Raw genomic sequence first — 19592 nt, 5'->3', positions numbered from 1 at the left:
TGTTACATACAGTACATTCTTGAACCAACCTCCTTACATAATTTTTTTAATCCATTTAGGAACACAACATTGCCAATTCTATTCATTGTAACATGAACCCTAAAATGTCCACTAAATTGGACTGCTACGATAATATTGCAAAAGTTCCTATCTCGAAGCTGGTACTAATCTTACAACCAATTTTCCTTTTCTCTTCAATTAGCCTCCATGCCAAGTGTATTTAGAGCCAATAGACACATTATATTGCACTTCTCCAATAAGTTTTTGGAGTGAATTTTACTTATGGTTACTGAAATTTGACCAAAATCCCATCCAAATCACTAAAATTTAATTTGTCTCATTAAAATCACTAAAATTTATTTAGTGTATCAAAATTGGTCATTTGACAAATACCATCCAAATTATTTGACATAAAAATAACGTGGGCACCATTTCAATGCCACATCGTCACCACTTCAATTAATTAAACCTCAATAAATAGCAAAAAGTTTATCTTTTTTTTTTCTCTCACTACCTTTCCCAAAAAAAAAAAAATGATTGTCACCAAACAATCATCACCACTCTCTTACACCACTCCGACCATCGTCCTATATCCACAATCCTTGCACAAAATATTGCACCAACGCATTGCATTACAATTTAGAAAGTGGCTCTAATCGGAAAGAACATTTTTGCAAAAAGAGACCAAATGTCACAACTGGGCTGATGTGTCCACCTACTCAAAGCACGACAAGGGAAAAAGTTAATAAAAATAAAAAAAAACAAATTACTTGAAAATTCAAAAAAAAAAAGTTGCATGGAAGTAATTAAAAATATAAGAATAAGACCTTTATTTAATTACTAGACAAAAGTGAGAAAACAAAGCTTTGAATTTTAAGGTTTTAAATTATTTTGGGGCCTACGTGAAACCTAACCTCCATATTTTGACTTAACTGAATTTACCATGAACTATGGGAGTTTGATACTCACTGAAGATTTTGCTTGCTTCCGTTTTAAAACTTCGTAACCTTCACTGATTGATGCCATTAACCGAATTTGCTTATAAAATTTCCAACTTTTTTGAATTCTAAAATTACTACTAAAAGAATGGAATCTTTTGGATGAAGTTTAACTTAATATAACAACTGTCGTAACGGTTTTGAGATCGTCAGACGTAAAGTGTATTTTAAAATCGAAGTAAATAGAATGGAGTCGTCACCAATATTTGGTAAGGTGTGATTAGCCACCCAAAAGCTTATCCTTTTAATAAAACTATAAAAACGGGTTTAAAATTCATCAAGAAGATAAATTTTAGTGTACGAAAAATCAGGTTGGGTCCGGGAGTCGGTTACATGTGGAGAAGGATTAGCATCCCCACAACGCCCATAAATTGGTACCATTTAGTTACGTGCTATTTTTGGTGTTGGATAAAAACGATTTTAATTTAAAATTTAACACTAATTCCCTTCATTTAAAAAAATAAATAAAATTTTGCTAAAATATTTATTTAGAACTATTGAGAAAATCTTTAAGTTAAAGAATTATCTTAAAATTCTCTATCATCTAGGTAGAATTTAAAATAACTCTTTTCGCCTAAGATTTAATACAATAATTCTTAAAATAAAATAACAATCTTTATAGAAAATAATTGTTAGTGACTCTCCAACATCTAGGTAGAGCACCAAGAATTATTTCTTTCGAAATGTTATATTTATTTTATTTTATAATATCACAATTTTTTTAAAAAAAAAAGTATTATTCTTTTTTATTATAAAATATTTTATCATTGAACAGCATATTAAAGAGAGAATAATGCAATCAATTATCGATGATAACATGCTAACGTATATATGCTAATAAATGTCATTTACAATGAATGCAATTTAAGAGTTGGATTCTTAAGTATAATGAGACCACCCCGACTCTCCAACATCTAGGCAGAGCTTAGGTGCATCTATTTATATTTAAGATTTCAATTTTATTATACTTTTTATTTATTAATTTTATTATTAATAAATTTAGAACACAGTGTGAAAAACTTAATGAAATGGAGTTTCCTAAATACCCCATCATCTAGGTAGCATTCGGGAACAAATCATCTCATGTTAGACTTCCACAAGTGTTCTTTAAGTTTTGAAATAAATTAACGGTAAAATTTTAGGATTTAAGTTTAGGGTTTGGGGTTTAATTAAAACGCGAACATCTCTAAAAATCCCCATCATCTAGGCAGAGCAAGTTCAAAATTTTTTATAACTTTGGAAAACTAGTTAAAATTTTCTTATATATATATTTTTTATGAAAATTTAAAAAATAATTCTCCAACATCTAGGCGGAATTATTTGTTTGAAGATGTATTTTTTTTTATTCCCTCCAACATCTAGGCAGGAAAAATAAAAGGCTTATTTCATTATTATTACTATTTAAATATTTTTAAAATATATTATTTTTTTATATTGTTTTCATTTTATTATTATTAATAACAATTAAATATTTATCCTAATAAATTTAAACATTTATGCATAAAAAGCACTTAAAATAACAAAAATAATATTATATAAAAAAATAAAAAATTTAAACAAAAAAATTTTTTTTACCTGAATCGGACCGGTCAACGACGGTTCGACGGTTCGGTTCGGTCTGAGGGCGATCTAGTTGGTTCAGTGGTTCAGACCGGTCCAGAGAGCGGTTCGGTTCGGTCTGGTCAAATTGGTTCAGAGCCGTTGAGAATTCGGGTTAGCGGGTCGGTTGCGCGGAACCCGGGTCGGGTTCGGGCCAACGCGTGGATCCTCCTTGCTTTAAACGACGTCGTTTTGGGGTGTTTATTGAAACGACGTCGTTTTGGTTATTGACAATTTATATAAAAGTTAAAAAATTTTCTTTCCTTCATTCCTTTCACTCTTCAGAAAAAAAACCTTTTTTTTCTCTCTCATTTTTTTTTCTCCGGCCAAACGCAGATGGTCGGTCGATCGTTCCTCCGTCACTACCGCCGCCATTCGCCGGTCACCGATCGATCGTTGACGGTGGTCGAAATTTTCCCAAAAAATACCAAAACGTTCCCCTCGACCTCCTGAGTTTAGATTTGAGGTCCCTTTCACCAAAAAACGTCCCCACTTCCCTAGATCTACTAGTGAAGTTTCGATCATATCTCTTTTTCTTTTGTATTCTGGCTTTATTTTTTTGAACTGACGTTGATTTTTCTTTGTGCAGGAGCTCTCGGCACTGGGTTCCTCCCTGTGGGGAGGATTGTTTGATTTTTTTTTTGTGATTTTCTTTCCCTTTTTTTTTTTGACAGAATCTCCCCCTCCTTCTTTTTTTCTCCTCTTTTGGCTTTGCTAGGAGCTCTATTTATAGTGCTCCAGTCATACGCGTTTGGAGGGAAAAGCATAGGGCTCGATCACGGGATGTAAACACGAGTCCTGTGCTTCTTTTATTCATTTTTGTCTTATCTGGCGTTTGTCAACGGAGGGAGTAATTAGAGGGGTGGAGGGTAGGGTCTGGTGGCAGTGGTGCCGGGGACGGCACCACTGCCATCTTTAATTTTTTTTGTCTTCTGTTCTTTTTTTTTGGTATTTTTCATTTTTTTGTTTTGTATTTTGTATTATTTTTGGTATTTTTTTTGTATTTCGTATTTTGTAATATTATTGTTTTTATTTTATTCTATTATGGGACAAAAATTGATGTCTACAGCTGTCCCTTTTTGCACATTACTGATAATCAGTAATAGAGCAAAGACAAAGACAACAATTTTGTCCAAAATCCAAACAGATTTTTTTTAGCTCAGGTCAAGTGATAAAGAAAATGACATTGTGTGTTGACAAACAAAGAATCGATTAAGGCAACACCAAAAGTCGAATAATAAAGAAAATGATCGGGACGACACTACGAGTCAAGGAATAACAAGATCAGGATTGAACTTGGATTGAATCACAAGTCAAAAATGAGGAGACTGGGATTAACCACGAGTCAGAAGATAACAACAACAATCGAGATTAAATTACGAATTTAAATTAAAGAGATCGAGATTAAATCACGAATCAAAGAATAAGAAGATTGGGATTAAACCACGAATCAGAGAATAAGAAGATCGGGATTAAACCACGAATCAAATATTAACGATGACTGGGACTGAACCGCAAGTCGAGAGAATTAATGAAATGATCGGGATTAAACCACGAGCCAAAGATTAAAGACGACTGGAACTAAATCGTAAGTCAAGAAATTAATGAAATAATCGGGATTAAATCACGAGTCAAAGATTAAAGATGACTGGGATTGAACCACAAGTCAGAGAATAAAATGATCGGGATTAAACCACGAGTCAACGATTAAAGATGACTGGGACTAAACCACAAGTCAGAAAATTAATGAAATGACCGGGATTAAACCACGAGTCAAAGATTAAAGATGACTGGGATTGAACCACAAGTCAGAGAATGAAATGATCGAGATTAAACCACGAGTCAATGATTAAAGATGACTGGGATTGAACCACAAGTCAGAGAATGAAATGACCAGGATTAAACCACGAGTCAATGACTAAAGATGACTGGGACTGAACCATAAGTCAGAATGAATGACCGGGCTTAAACCGCGAGTCAAAGATTAAAGATGACTGGGACTGAACCACAATTCAGAGAATTAATGAAATGATCGGGATTAAACTGCGAGTCAAAGATTAAAGATGACTGCGATTGAACCGTAAGTCGGGTAATTAGTGATCGGGATTAAACCACGAGTCAAAGATTAGAAATGACTGCGATGAACCACAAGTCGGGTAATTAATAATCGAAATTAAACCACGAGTCAAAGGATAAAGATGACTAAGACTGAATCACAAGTCAGAGAATGAAATGACCGGGATTAAACCGCGAGTCAAAGATTAAATATGACTGGGACTGAACCGCAAGTCGAAGAATTGATGAAATGATCAGGATTAAACCGTGAGTCAAAGATTAAATATGACTGGGACTGAACCGCAAGTCAGGAAATTAATGAAATGATAGGGATTAAACCACGAGTCAAAGATTAAAGATGACTAGGACTAAACCACAAGTCAAAGAATAAAATAACCAGGATTAAACCATGAGTCAAAGATTAGAGATGACTGGGACTGAACCGTAAGTCAGAGAATGAAATGATCGAGATTAAACCGTGAGTCAAAGATTAGAGATGACTGCGATTGAACTGTAAGTCAGGTAATTAATGATCGAGATTAAACCACGAGTCAAAAGATAAAGATGACTAGGACTGAACCGTAAGTCAGAGAATGAAATGATCGGGATTAAACCGCGAGTCAAAGATTAAATATGATTGAGATTGAACCGCAAGTCAAAAAATTAATGAAATGACCGGGATTAAACCGTGAGTCAAAGATTAAAGATGACTGGGACTAAACCGCAAGTCAGAGAATAAAATGATCAGGATTAAACCATGAGTCAAAGATTAGAGATGACTGGGACTGAACCGTAAGTTAGAGAATGAAATGATAGGGATTAAACCGCGAGTCAAGGATTAAAAATGACTGGGACTGAACCGCATGTCAGAGAATTAATGAAATGATCGGGATTAAACCGCGAGTCAAATTTATGCCCAGAGGTCTTACAGAATTGTGCCCGAAGGTCTTACAGAATTGACTGGGATAACACCGCAAGTCAAAATTATAGAATTGATCGGGATAACACCGCGAATCAAATTTATGCCTAGAGGTCTTAGAAATCATGCCTGAAGGTCTTACAGAATTTCAAAATCTTTGAATGCTCCTTATAATCAGAGGCAATGAAACTTTAAAAATTTAAAACTTGAAAGTCGTGCACAAAGGCTTTTAGAGATTATGCTCGGAGGTCTTATAAATCTCAAAATTTTTGAATGCTCCCCAGAACCAGAGGCAATGAAACTTTAAAAATTTAAAAATCTTTTAAAACTTGGCTTTCACCTAATCAGATATTTTTGAGACTCTAAAGGTCTTTTCTGAGGAAGGTTCCCTCTAAATTGAGGCTTTAAAATCTTGATTGAAATTGGTTCTTCTTAAACAGAGGCTTTAAAAATTTGATTAAGAACGGTTTCTCTTAAACAGAGACTTTAAAACTTTAAAAACATGCCTCTCTTTTTTCGAAGTTGATAAATGTAAACATGATACAAATATCTATTCTCATCAAATGATGCTAATGGAAATGCAAATGTCAATGCCAACGTAAGAATGCAAATGCTTGATACATTTGACTTTTTCACAATACAAATGACAATGTCATTTTCTTGTAGATGCCCCTACAAATACTTTTTCTTAGGATGCAGATGCCATGATGCAAATGCAAATTCTTCTTATGGTGTGAATGCAAATGTCTTATACAAATGCCAATGCAAGTGATGCAAATACAAATGTCTTTCTTGTGATGCAGATACCATGATGCAAATGCAAAAACTCTTCTTGCCCCACTTTTTTTTATGAAAAATTTTTTTTTTTTTTGAAAAAATTTTGTTTAAATTTTCATTGTTTTACTTTCACCCAAAAAATGATCTCAGTATTATGTACAAAATGCTTCAATAATCTTGAAAATTTTCAAAAGTGATCAAAAACTATCCCACATAAAGTATCTTTGCAATTGAATGAAAAAATTAAAAACTCAAGACTTTTGAATCTCTTGAAAATTGATAATTACTATTTGAAAAGCTTAAGGATGGGAGGGTAAATTGACAATTCAACTCCTTTTACTGGTGGACATATCTCATGGAAAGCTCGACGAGGGTTGCAAGGATTTCTCTTGGGTTCTCAAAAGAGATAAGTTTTTTAAAAACACTTTTTTTTTTTATTGAAAATGTGATACTCCAATGTGAGTCAAAATTAGTCATTTCTTTTCAAACAAGATTTGAGAAGAAGTTAAGGTTGGCTTTTTTTTTTTAAAAAAAAAAGGTCTTTAATGGGTACTAGTCCTTTAAAAGGCTTTGTATCGAAACCTTTTATTTTGGATAGAACCTTGGAACTCTGAAATTCATTATGAGGCCTCAAAAATGACCTTAGCTCTAAACTGCCATTTTGGAGTTTTCACCTTAGAGCTATATTTTTTTATATCAATGAAAAATTCGACAAGTATATACAAATTCAAGGATATTGCTCTTCAATCCAAGTATCCACATTTGATCAAAATGGGCTTTTCAGGGTTGTAATGTAGGCTGAGGTTAAAGGTTCTAAAAGAAAGGATACATAGGCTCAAAATATGTTATTCAGGGTGATTAGGCCAAGGATCCTGATGAGCACTCTCTAATTTTCTTCTTTTGCCCTTTTTTTTTTGAAACATTTGGCTTTAGCAACTTTACTCACCCTTTTTTTTTTTTTTACCTTGAATTCTCATTTTCAAGGTATATATATTTTTCTTTTTTTTATTTTTTTTTTCAAATTCTAAATGAAGCTTCAGATTCTTATCTCTAAGGTTTTTTTGTTTTGCCTTAGAAATACTTAACTTTATCTTTGGCTGTTTACTTTCTTGAATCTTGAAATTTCAATCGAAGCCTTGTTCACTTTTTACCCCAGACTTTCACCTTCGAAGGGCATGTTAGATGCTTCCAATATCGGATACTTTTCTTGAAGTTAATCTTGAATGTATCCTAATTTTTCCCCCTAATGTAGAAAATGATCCTTAGCTAAGGTTTATTTTGGAACAAAAAATTTAATAGGCTCAAATGGGTAACAAATAGATAATTTTTATGTACGAGAAGGATAGAGAAAGATGGCCATTCATCATTTCAAACATGATCACTTGGGTAGAAGAGCAAACCATTGAATATGTCCATTTTGTTTTTTTTTTTTTGTTTTCATTTTTTTATGCCCCATCCTTTTTTACTCAAGGTTCTAACGACGATTAAGTCATATAGGATTGATCGCATAGCTCAAAATTTTTTAGCATTTTCTTGGTGAAAGGAAGAGAAAAGGTATAAAGGTATGAAATAAATTGTCTTAGGCAAAAAGGGATTTTCTTTTTCAATGTGCCTTAAGACATGGAACCAAGGTTATTTAAGGAAAAGGCTCAAGTGTTTTTGTATCTATGGTCATAGCAAAATTTTGACACACATTGGACTATCGATTGGAAAATTTGAAAGAATATATGATTTTTGAAATTCAAAACAAACTTTCTAAATTAATCTCTTTTGTTCCTTACCCCGAAAAAAACTATCGGCCCTTTAAGGTCTGAACTCAAACTCACATTCCCTGAAAGGTTATGGTTGATGAATCCAATCATTTAAGTGATTAAGGACATGAAAGTATTTGAAAAGGTGTGGAGGTATTTGATGAGCTTTTTCCTAACAGTAATCACTATTTTCTTTAAGAATTCTTCCATTTTTATTACAGAATTAAATTTTTTTTTCTTTTTTTTTCTTTTTTTTTTAAAGTTATTTATGTGGGACTTTTATCCAAACAAATGCATAAAGAGAAAATTTCATGAAAAAAATCCAAAGTATTCAATTCTTCCAAAATAAGTTAAATAACTCTTAGAGCACAATGCACATGTCCTACATACATAAAAAAAATCATCCTATCCTGATTTTTAAAACTTGACACCTTTCTCTTCATCTCAACTTCTCACATTTTACAATTGAATGGAGTTAACAACTTTCATTATTCTATTACCTCCAGAGTCAGAATACCATTCTTAATAAGATCTTCAACCTTTTCTTTCAACTGCCTGCATTTTTTAGTGGCCAATTGCCCTCATATGGTAATCACACTTATCATTGGGATTGTAACTCCTTGTTGATGGATTTGGTATTGTTTTCAGAGGTACAAGAGTGAGATATCTACCTTCTATTAGCAAAGGCAAAAGGTGAGAAATAGGGATGGACAATTTCTCTCGATCATTCTTTGGTCTCTTTCAATTTTTTTTTGGTCGGGTGGTGGATTCAAATGTGGGAACAAAATCGTGAATGACCACTTGAAGATGAGAGTTTGCTGGAAAGCTCAAATACTGGCTTGGTTGGTAAAGATATGGGTTTTGAGAGATATGGCTTATGGCAAGGTGATGGGGTTGATAAGCAAGACAAGGATTGTACGAGATAAAGCTATTAGGTAGATGCCCCTCCAATGTGACTGCTTGCACCTTTTTTTATTCTGTTCTGATGTACTTTCTTCTTCAATATCTGTCGCATCTTTTAACTTAATCCTGCCACTCTTAATTGTATTTTTTATAATTTTACCAAAAATTATCATGTTCGAAAAGTTTTTAGAGATATTCCCAATCATTCTTTCATAATAAGGAGTGTCCAAAGAATTGACAAATAAAATAGTAATTTCTTTCTTTGACAATGGTGGTTATACTTTAGCTGCTATGTCTCTCCATCTATGTGCATATTCTTTGAATGTTTCAGTTGATCTTTTCTTCATGTTCTGCATAGACAACCTATCTGGCATCATATCTTCAACATGCTTGTATTGTGCTAGGAAGGCCCTAGCTAATTCATTCCAAGAGTGAATCTTACTTCGATCTAACTGAGCATACCATCTTGCTGTAAGTCCAGTGAGACTATCTTGAAAGTAATGGATCAACAATTTATCATTATGAGTGTAACCTGTCATCTTTCGATAATACATGGTAATGTGTATTATAGGGTATTTTGTTCCATCGTACTTCTCAAAACTTAGGACTTTGAATTTTGATGGAATAACAAGATCAGGTACTAGACTAAATTCACTGGTGCCAACATTCTCGTACACATCATGACTTTCAATTGCTTTCAATCTCTCTTCCAATAGATCATACTTATCTTTCATCACTATATCTTCTGATGGATCTGACACCTTTTTCAGTTTCTTCAATTCTTTATGATCATCCACATTGGGCACAGTAGTGAAGTTGTGAGGAGTATGCCCAGGATTGATATTTGTCTGAACTGATGGTAACTTAGCAAAATGGCCAACATAAAGTTGATAAGTTATTGGAGGTGCTTGTGACACATAAAGATCTTGAACATATGTAAACCCAGATGGATAAAATGGTGTCTCGATAGCTATTTCCTCCCTTGTCATGTACGTCTCAACAATTCTTTTTTCTTTTATCAATTCCATTATCATCTATTTTAATTTTGCCAGTTATCTATTCATATTTTGTTGCATTCCCGTAACTATTTTACCGATCTCTCCTTAGGCCTTTTCTACTTTGTCCATTCAACTGGCACCTTCATTTTTTATGATTATGGTACTAGCTCGAGTGCTATAAGTGTGCAAACTCAACTGATCTCGTTTCGTAGAATAACTATCCTTGAACCATTTCGACATGGATCAAAAAAGGGTTCTCGTGAATAACTGGCTTCATTTTGGCATCAAAACTCAGATATCTGGCTTTCATCAATCCTTCCACCTTATGTTTCAAAGCTATGCAATCTTTCAGAGAATGGCCCACAACAACAAAATGGTATTCATATTGGGCATTAGGGTTATACCATTTAGGGAAAGGTGGTTTACGAGGTTCAGCAGGGATAGGGGCAATGAGGTAGTTTTCTAGGAGCAGTGAGTATAACTCTGTGTAGGACATGGGTATTAGATCAATAGGGGCTTTTCCTTTGGTGTTACCAGAGTTTTTCTGTCCTATGATTGGTTTACTTTGCTGAAAATGTGCTAGTATAGTTGGTCTCGAGGTGAATTGAGAAACTCTGGGTCGAAGATCGGGTTCAAAAGGTAGTGACGGGATAGCATGCTGAACAAATGATTATGAAATATGAGATGGTGGATATGGGTTCAGGTGTGAAATTCTTGGTGGTTGCATGAAAATTGAGGGTTTAATCCTAGGTACTTGGAAAGGAGGTTGAAAATGGTCATAAGAAGGTTTTAGGTATGGGTTAGGACTTGAGATAGTTGGTGATGGTTGTTTGAAGCCAGGTGACTTCTTATTGGAAATCAAACTCTTGAGCTCAGTCATTTACGTGGCTAGTTCACCCATTCCTTTCTTAAGTTCACCCAAACTTCGATCACTGTTCAAATCACCCAATGCTTTAGCATACTCTGGCAGAGTGTTGGAACTAACGGGAACCAATTGACCTTGACTTGGCGAAAGTGACAATGGTCTTTAAGGAGGAACAAACTCAACTCCATCACTACTTCTAACCATTTTTATCATTTGAACCATATGTTGTTTCATTTCTCGAAGCTCAAGCCATAATTCCTCTTGATTCAACTTCAAAGCACTAATCCTTGCTTCCAATTGATCTCCCATTTTCGTCACTCTGAACCCCACCAAGACAGACATTTTATTCCAGAACTTAAACAAAAAATTCTAGACTATTACCCTTATCGAATGACTATCACAAAAACAAAGACACACAAAGTATGTTTATGAACACATGAATATGAGAATGTCACAGAATGCATATATATACTTATGACAATGGATTTTTATATGTACAAAAACCTAAATAAAAATTTTCGTCAACCATGAATACGTAAAAAATGCAATGATATGTTACAAAAATGGTGGGATATGAAATGCAATGTACGTTCCATATGACCTTATGAATCTATAAGCATGAAATGCAATGACATATTTACATGAATGATGAGATGTATTCCTATGACTAATACAACATGCTTATATGGAATGCATGAACTTACCAAGTGCATGTTATATTTTTACATGAGATGTAATGCTTGTATTATGCCAACCTAGTGAAACTGATACTAACTTTTATTATGTATATGGGATGTGATACATGTATTATTTTTTATGATGTATGAAATGCAAAAGATGAAACAAAATAAAAAATTTTTTTTTAAAACAAAATAACTAGGACATGAAAATTGATTTTTTGATTGGGCCAATAAACAAAGAATTTAAGAAAAATTTTTAATCTTTAGAAATGTTCTTTTGCCTTTTTTTTTTTTTTAATGATTGACCTAAAATAAATACCACATATTCAAATATAATACACACAAAGAAAGAAAGAAAAAATTAAAAAAATGAAATGACTCAAGAATTCAAAACAAACAAGAGAAATAACCATCCGACAAAATAATATAACGTATAATGTCCTAATTTTTGGTAATTTTCTAAAAGACAGCATGCTTTATCCTAGGCAGGCTTCCTATGGCTCACGATATGTTGGGTTTGGATTGACAAGGTCTAAAGGTTCCCAAATTGTTCCTCACTGTCATCCATGTTGGACTAGTAAGGTATCCCGATCCTCACCCATTACAGGCTACGAACGAAAAGGGTTCAATCTGAGTGGAAGTGTTTCGCTAGCAAATGCGGAGGTTATCACCTCACGAGAGCGTAGCTACTTCACTTCCTCTTAAAAGGATGGAGCCCGAGTTTAGAGCTCATGCATGAATATGCAAAGTGTGTGCACAATAATTTAATTAAAATAACATGAATAAATCATAACTACAAAATCAAAATAAATTAATAACTAACATACAATTTGTTTTATTCATTAACAAATATATATTTATTTATTTTTTTTGCAAAATCAAGGTGAAGGAAATTAAAGGAAATGTCAAATAAAACCAATTAAATCCAACAATTCTTAATAACACATAATTAAAAGTTTTGGCTTGACTCTCGAATAATATCCCCAGCAGAGTCACCAAGCTGTCGTAACGGTTTTGAGACCGCCAGACGTAAAGTACATTTTAAAATCGAAGTAAATAGAATGACGTCGCCAACAATCTTTGTTAGGGTGTGATTGGCCACCCAAAAGCTTATCCTTTTAATAAAACTATAAAAATGGGTTTAAAGTTCATCAAGAAGATAAATTTTGGTCTACAAAAAATCAGGTTGGGTTCAGGAGTCGGTTACGCGTGGGGAAGGATTAGCACCCCCACAACGCCCATAAATTGGTACCATTTAGTTACGCGCTATTTTTGGTGTTGGATAAAAACGATTTTAATTTGAAATTTAACACTAATTCCCTTCATTTAAAAAAATAAAATAAAATTTTGCTAAAATATTTATTTAGAACTATTGAGAAAATCTTTAAGTTAAAGAATTATCTTAAAATTCTCCATCATCTAGGCAGAATTTAAAATAACTCTTTTCGCTTAAGATTTAATACAATAATTCTTAAAATAAAATAACAATCTTTATAGAAAATAATTGTTAGTGACTCTCCAACATCTAGGCAGAGCACCAAGAATTATTTCTTTCGGAATGTTATATTTATTTTATTTTATAATATCACAATTTTTTTTTTAAAAAAAGTATTATTCTTTTTTATTATAAAATATTTTATCATTGAACAGCATATTAAAGAGAGAATAATGCAATCAATTATCGATGTAACATGCTAACGTATGTATGCTAATAAATGTCATTTACAATGAAATTCAATTTAAGAGTTGGATTCTTAAGTATAATGAGACCACTCCGACTCTCTAACATCTAGGCAGAGTTTAGGTGCGACTATTTATATTTAAGATTTAAATTTTATTATACTTTTTATTTATTAATTTTATTATTAATAAATTTAGAACACAGTGTGAAAAACTTAATGAAATGGAGTTTCCTAAATACCCCATCATCTAGGCAGCATTCGGGAACAAACCATCTCATGTGAGACTTCCACAAGTGTTCTTAAAGTTTTGAAATAAATTAACGGTAAAATTTTAGGGTTTAAGTTTAGGGTTTGGGGTTTAATTAAAACGCGAACATCTCTAAAAATCTCCATCATCTAGGCAGACTTTTAGAGCAAGCTCAAAATTTTTTATAACTTTGGAAAACTAGTTAAAATTTTCTTATATATATTTTTTTTATGAAAATTTAAATAATAATTCCCCAATATCTAGGCGGAATTATTTGTTTGAAGATGTATTTTTTTTTATTCCCTCCAACATCTAGGCAAGGAAAATAAAAGGCTTATTTCATTATTATTACTATTTAAACATTTTAAAAATATATTATTTTTTTATATTGTTTTCATTTTATTATTATTAATAACAATTAAATATTTATCCTAATAAATTTAAACATTTATGCATAAAAAAATACTTAAAATAACAAAAATAATATTATATAAAAAAATAAAAAAATTCAAAAAAAAAATTTTTTTTACCTGAACTGGACAGGTCAACGGTCCGATCAACGACGGTTCGACGGTTCGGTTCGATCTGAGGGCGTTCTGGTTGGTTCAGCGGTTCAGACCGATCCAGAGAGCGGTTTGATTTGGTCTGGTCAAACCGGTTCAGAGTCGTTGAGAATTCGGGTTAGCGGGTCGGTTGTACGGACCCCGGGTCGGGTTCGGGCCAACGCGCGGATCATACTTGCTTTAAACGACGTCGTTTTGAGGCGTTTATTGAAACGATGTCGTTTTGGCTACTGACAATTTATATAAAAGTTAAAAAATTTTCTTTCCTTCATTCCTTTCACTCTTCAGAAAAAAAAACCTTCTTTTCTCTCTCGTTTTTTTTTTCTCCGGCCAAACGTAGATGGCCGGTCGGGCGTTCCTCCGTCGCTACCGCCGTCGTTCGTCGGTCATCGATCGACTGTTGACGGTGGTCAAAAAATTCCCAAAAAATACCAAAACGTTCCCCTTGACCTCCTGAGTTCAGATTTGAGATCCCTTTCACCAAAAAGTGTCCTCACTTCCCTAGATCTACTAGTGAAGTTTCGGTCAGATCTCTTTTTCTTTTGTATTCTGGCTTTATTTTTTTGAACTGACTTTGATTTTTCTTTGTGTAGGGGCTCTCGGCGCTGGGTTCCTCCCTGCGGGGATGACTGTTTGATTTTTTTTGTGATTTTTTTTCCTCTTTTTTTTTTTTGACAGAATCTCCCCCTCCTTCTTTTTTTCTCCTCTTTTGGCTTCGCTAAGAGCTCTATTTATAGAGCTCCAGCCATACGCGTTTGGAGGGAAAGGCATGGGGCTCGGTCACGGGATGTAAACTCGAGCCCTGTGCCTCTTTTATTAATTTCTGTCTTATCTAGCGTTTGTCAACGGAAGGAGTAATTAGAAGGGTGGAAGGTAGGGTCTGGTGGTAGTGGTGCCGGGGACGGCACCACTGCCATCTTTAATTTTTTTTGTCTTCTGTTCTTTTTTTTTTTGGTATTTTTCATTTTTTTTGTTTTGTATTTTGTATTATTTTTGGTATTTTTTTTTGTATTTCGTATTTTGTAATAATATTGTTTTTATGTTATTCTATTCTGGGACAATAATTGATGTCTACAGCAACCAAATTCCCATATTGTTTGAAATAACAACAAAAAACTAATGCTTCAAAATTTGAATCTTTCTTTTGCAGTCTAAGGAACCAAAGAGAAGATGTTAAGAAGTACCTTGTCAGTTTTCACTTTATAGCCTTTAGCAGCAAAGGCAATGAAAGATTGGAGTCTTGGCGAGGCAAAAGAGATAATGGAAAACTTATGGGAAGCAAACGAAGGGAACCCGAAAATGCTTTAGGTGGAACTACGTTTCAAGGCTTTGCCCAGCTTCTTTAATGCACCAGACGTATATGGCGTGATTTGTTTGTTCAAAAATTATATTTTAATTAGTAAAATTAATTATCCGATTGTATATTTTAATTTATAAGAGTTTAGTTAGTTGATGTGACGGATGATGTGGCATGACATGGTAATCACCTTATTTTTCTGTCAAATAATATGGATAAAATATATTAAGTGACCAAATTTGATGCACTTAATAAACTTTAATGACCATAATGGGACAAATTAAAGTTCAATTATTTGGATGAGATTTTGGTTTCACTCTACCTTTTGCAATCTTTAGTCCTGCTTCCAAGAATCCTAAATTTTACTCAATAAGTCAATGTTCATAATCGAAACTACCATTAATCGAGTTGACTTAAACTCTGGTCTTTTTGATAAAGTATCAGCCACTATATTAAATGCTTCTTTTCTATACACAACTTCATAATCATCATTTTTGCTATCTAGAGCTATTATGCAAGAGTTATTGCTTGTTTAGTGAGTAGAAATTTTAAATTTTGGTGATCAGTCTTGATAATAAAATGCCTACCAGATAAGTATACATTCCATTTCTTAACTTCCATAATCACAACCGTCATTTCTTTCTCATACACAGAAAGAATCTGGTGCTTAGTTGATAATGCTTTGCTAAAGTATGCAATAAACCTTCCTTCCTAAGTTAATACAAGTCTTACCGCCAAGCTAGAAGCATTACTCTTAACCATGAACACTTTGTTAAATTAGGGAGGGCTAAAACTAGAACTATGGTCATAACGATCTGTAGCTTATTGAAAGACTCTTATGCTGATTCGTTTCACTTAAAAGCATCTTTCTTAAGTAACTCTGTCAACAGCTTAGCCGATAATCCATACCCTTTAATAAACCTCTTGTAATACCTTATGAGTCCAAAAAACCTGCTCAGTTTTTTGATGCTTTGATGTTGAAGCCAATTCAAAATACCCAAACTTTTTATTTATCCATTTCAACTCTTTTATGAGAAATAACATGCCCCAAATATTCAACTTTTATAGCACCAAAGACATATTTACTCCTTTTAAGGAACAATTGGTTAGTTTTTAGAATCTTAAAAACCATTCTCATATGTTTTAAGTGACTACACATACCAGTAGAAAATATGAGAATATCACCAAAGAATACTAATACAAAATTCCTCAAGTGAGTTTTAAAAAGATAGTTCATAAGGCTTTGAAAGGTTGAAGGTGCATTGGTAAGGCCAAAGGCATGACTAGAAATTCATAGTAGCATTTATTAGTTCTAAAGGCAGTTTTGTAAACATCTGCCTTCTACATCTTAATTTGATGATAACCAAACCTTAAATCTAGTTTAGAAAATTTTTTGCCCCATATAACTCATCTAGTAATTCCTCTACCAGGGGAACATGAAACTTAGCTTTAATAGTGAGATGATTCAGTTGCTTGTAATGAACATAGAGTCTCCACGATCTATCTTTCTTTTTCACCATAATAATTGGAGGAGTAGAAAGGCTATAATTATGCCTAATAATACCAGAATCCAGCATTTATTTAATCATTTTGTTAATCTCATGTTTTTATATGGCAGGGTATATGTAGGGTTTAATCTTAATTGGTTGACTATTATTCATAAGAGGTCTGTAAGAAAAGTAGTCCTTATGGAGTCTCAAACAGATCAACGTTCTCTTCTAACATTTGCTCAAAGGCAACATTATCAAGGGATTGGTTACCTGTTACCTTAGTGATAACATTTACCTAGATTTGACTATTGATATTGAATAATAAAGAACTAGAATGAGCTTTCTGATTGACAATCAATGCCTACAAAAGCTTCATAGTTTGTTTTTCTTTGGCCAAATATAGCATACCAAGTTGTATCCTTTATGCAATCAGAGAATTCTTTAACCTCTGTAGACACCAGTTTTATCCGGGTCTACTATTAAAATTAATAATAATAGTAATAATAATAATAATAATAATATATATTTTTAAAAATAATTATTAATTATTAAAAAAAAGAGAAAATAGGGAAAAAAATAGAAAGTAGGGTGGTTGGTGTACGACGCTACTGCAGCCCCCGCGACCAGCCACCCTACAGCCCCCTGTCCAGCCACTAGACCAAATAGCCACTCTACCATGCCTACGACCACCATCTATCCCCCTATTTGAAGCTCTTTAAAACCCACAACCTCTTTCCCTTCAACTTCTCTCTCAGACATCCCCTCTCGAAAACCTTCGAATAGAACTTCGAAACCTCCAGACATACTGTCCATAACACCTTTTCGGACACCCAGACACACAAAAAAAAAAACCATTCAACCCATACCAACCATGAAACAGAAACATAAAAATAAAAACAAAAAAAAAGACAAACAGTCCTCCCCATAGGGAGGAATCTCAGCGTTGAGCTCCATGCAAAAACAAAGAAAACAAATAAGCTTTAGTCTAAAAAAAAAAAGAAAACAAGAAAAAAGAAGAAGGCAGAAAACTTCAAGCCCCGATCTACGACGATCGGGATCGTTTCTGGCGAAAAGAAAGCCAGATCTAGAAAAAGGGTGTTGTCCCGATTGATTCTTGATTTTTTAACTTATGGTGTTGTCCCAATCAATTTTGTAAGACCTCTGGGCATAAATTCGATCCGTGGTGTTATTTCGATCGATTCATTAGTTTTCGACTTGCGATGTCATCCCAATTATTTTGTGTTTTTTTTTAAAAAATCACGATTTGCTTCTGGACAAATCATTGTCTTTGTCTTTGTCCTATCCTGATTCTCAGCAATGTACAAAGAAGGACAGTTGTAGACATCGATTTTATCCGGATCTACTATTAAAATTAATAATAATAATAATAATAAATAATTTTTTAAAGAAAATAATTATTAATTATTAAAATAAAAAAATAGAAAGAGAAAATAGAAAATAGAAAAAAAAATAGAAAGTAGGGTGGCTGGTGTACGGTGTTGCTGTCACCCCCGACCAACCCACTAACTAGCCTACTGTCCAGCCACCAGACCAAACAGCCACCCTACTACGCTACGACCACCATCTATCCCCTTATTTGAAGCTCTTTAAAACCCACGGCCTCTTTCCCTTCAACCTCTTTCTCGGACAACCCCTCTCGAAAACCTTCAAACAGATCTTTGAAACCTCTAAACATACTGCCCACAACACCCTTTCGAACACCCAGACACACAAAAAAAAAAACCCTTCAACCCACACCAACAATGAAAATAGAAACACAAAAAAAGAAACAAAAAAAAGACAAACAGTCTTCCCCGTAGGGAGGAACCTCAGCGTCGAGCTCCCTACAAAAACAAAGAAAATAGATCAGTTTTAGTCTAAAAAAAAAGAAAGGCAGAAAACTTCAAGCCCTGATTTACGACGATCAAGGCTGTTTTTGGAGAAAAGAAAGCCAGATCTGAAAAAAGGGAGTTGAAAAGAGCTGCCAAAATAATTTTTACATTTTTTGACGATCGAAACCGTTGGCAGCGACCACAAGCGGTGACTCATGTGGCTGTCGGCACGGTGGTCCGGTGACCAAACGGTAAAAGCCCCAGAGCTCTCTTTTTTTTTTTTTTTTTTTGAAAAAGGAGAAGAATGACCAAAAAATTTTTTTTTGGTTTTATATAGAAGGCTACCGTCTAAAACGACGTCATTTCGGCCAAGGAAGATCCGCGCATTGATCTGGATCTGACCCGAGATCCATGCAACCCGACCCATTGACCCGCTCTTTCAATAGTTGCTAACCGATCCAATTGAACCAGTTTGAACCGGATCGAACCATAGACTTCCACCCGAACCGCAGACTAAACCGTCAAACAGATTTAGACAGGACAGTCTGGTTCAGGTAAAATAAAATTTTTTTCTTTTTTAAATTTTATTTTTTAAATTTTTTATATATTATTATTTTTGTTATTTTAAGTATATTTTTTATATTTATGCATGATAAGTTCTTAAATTTGTTATGATAAATGTTTAATTATTTTAATAATAATAAAATTGAAAACAAGTAATAATTAAAAATATATATTAAAAATACTTTAAAAAATAATTATTTTTTATTATTTTTCCTGCCTAGATGTTGGTGGGAATAAAAACATTTTTCTAAAAATAATTCTGCCTAGATGTTAGAGAATTATTATTAATAAATTTTCATAAAAAAAGATATATGAGAAATTATTGATTAAATTTTAAAAATCACTAAAATCGAACTTGGTCCGAAAATCCGC

Source organism: Durio zibethinus, chromosome 20 (assembly GCF_047325235.1).
Source record: "Durio zibethinus cultivar Kanyao isolate XHJ-2024 chromosome 20, ASM4732523v1, whole genome shotgun sequence".
Lineage (NCBI taxonomy): Eukaryota > Viridiplantae > Streptophyta > Magnoliopsida > Malvales > Malvaceae > Durio > Durio zibethinus.
The sequence above is the reverse complement of the archived record's forward strand: the minus strand, read 5'-3'. Positions refer to the sequence as shown.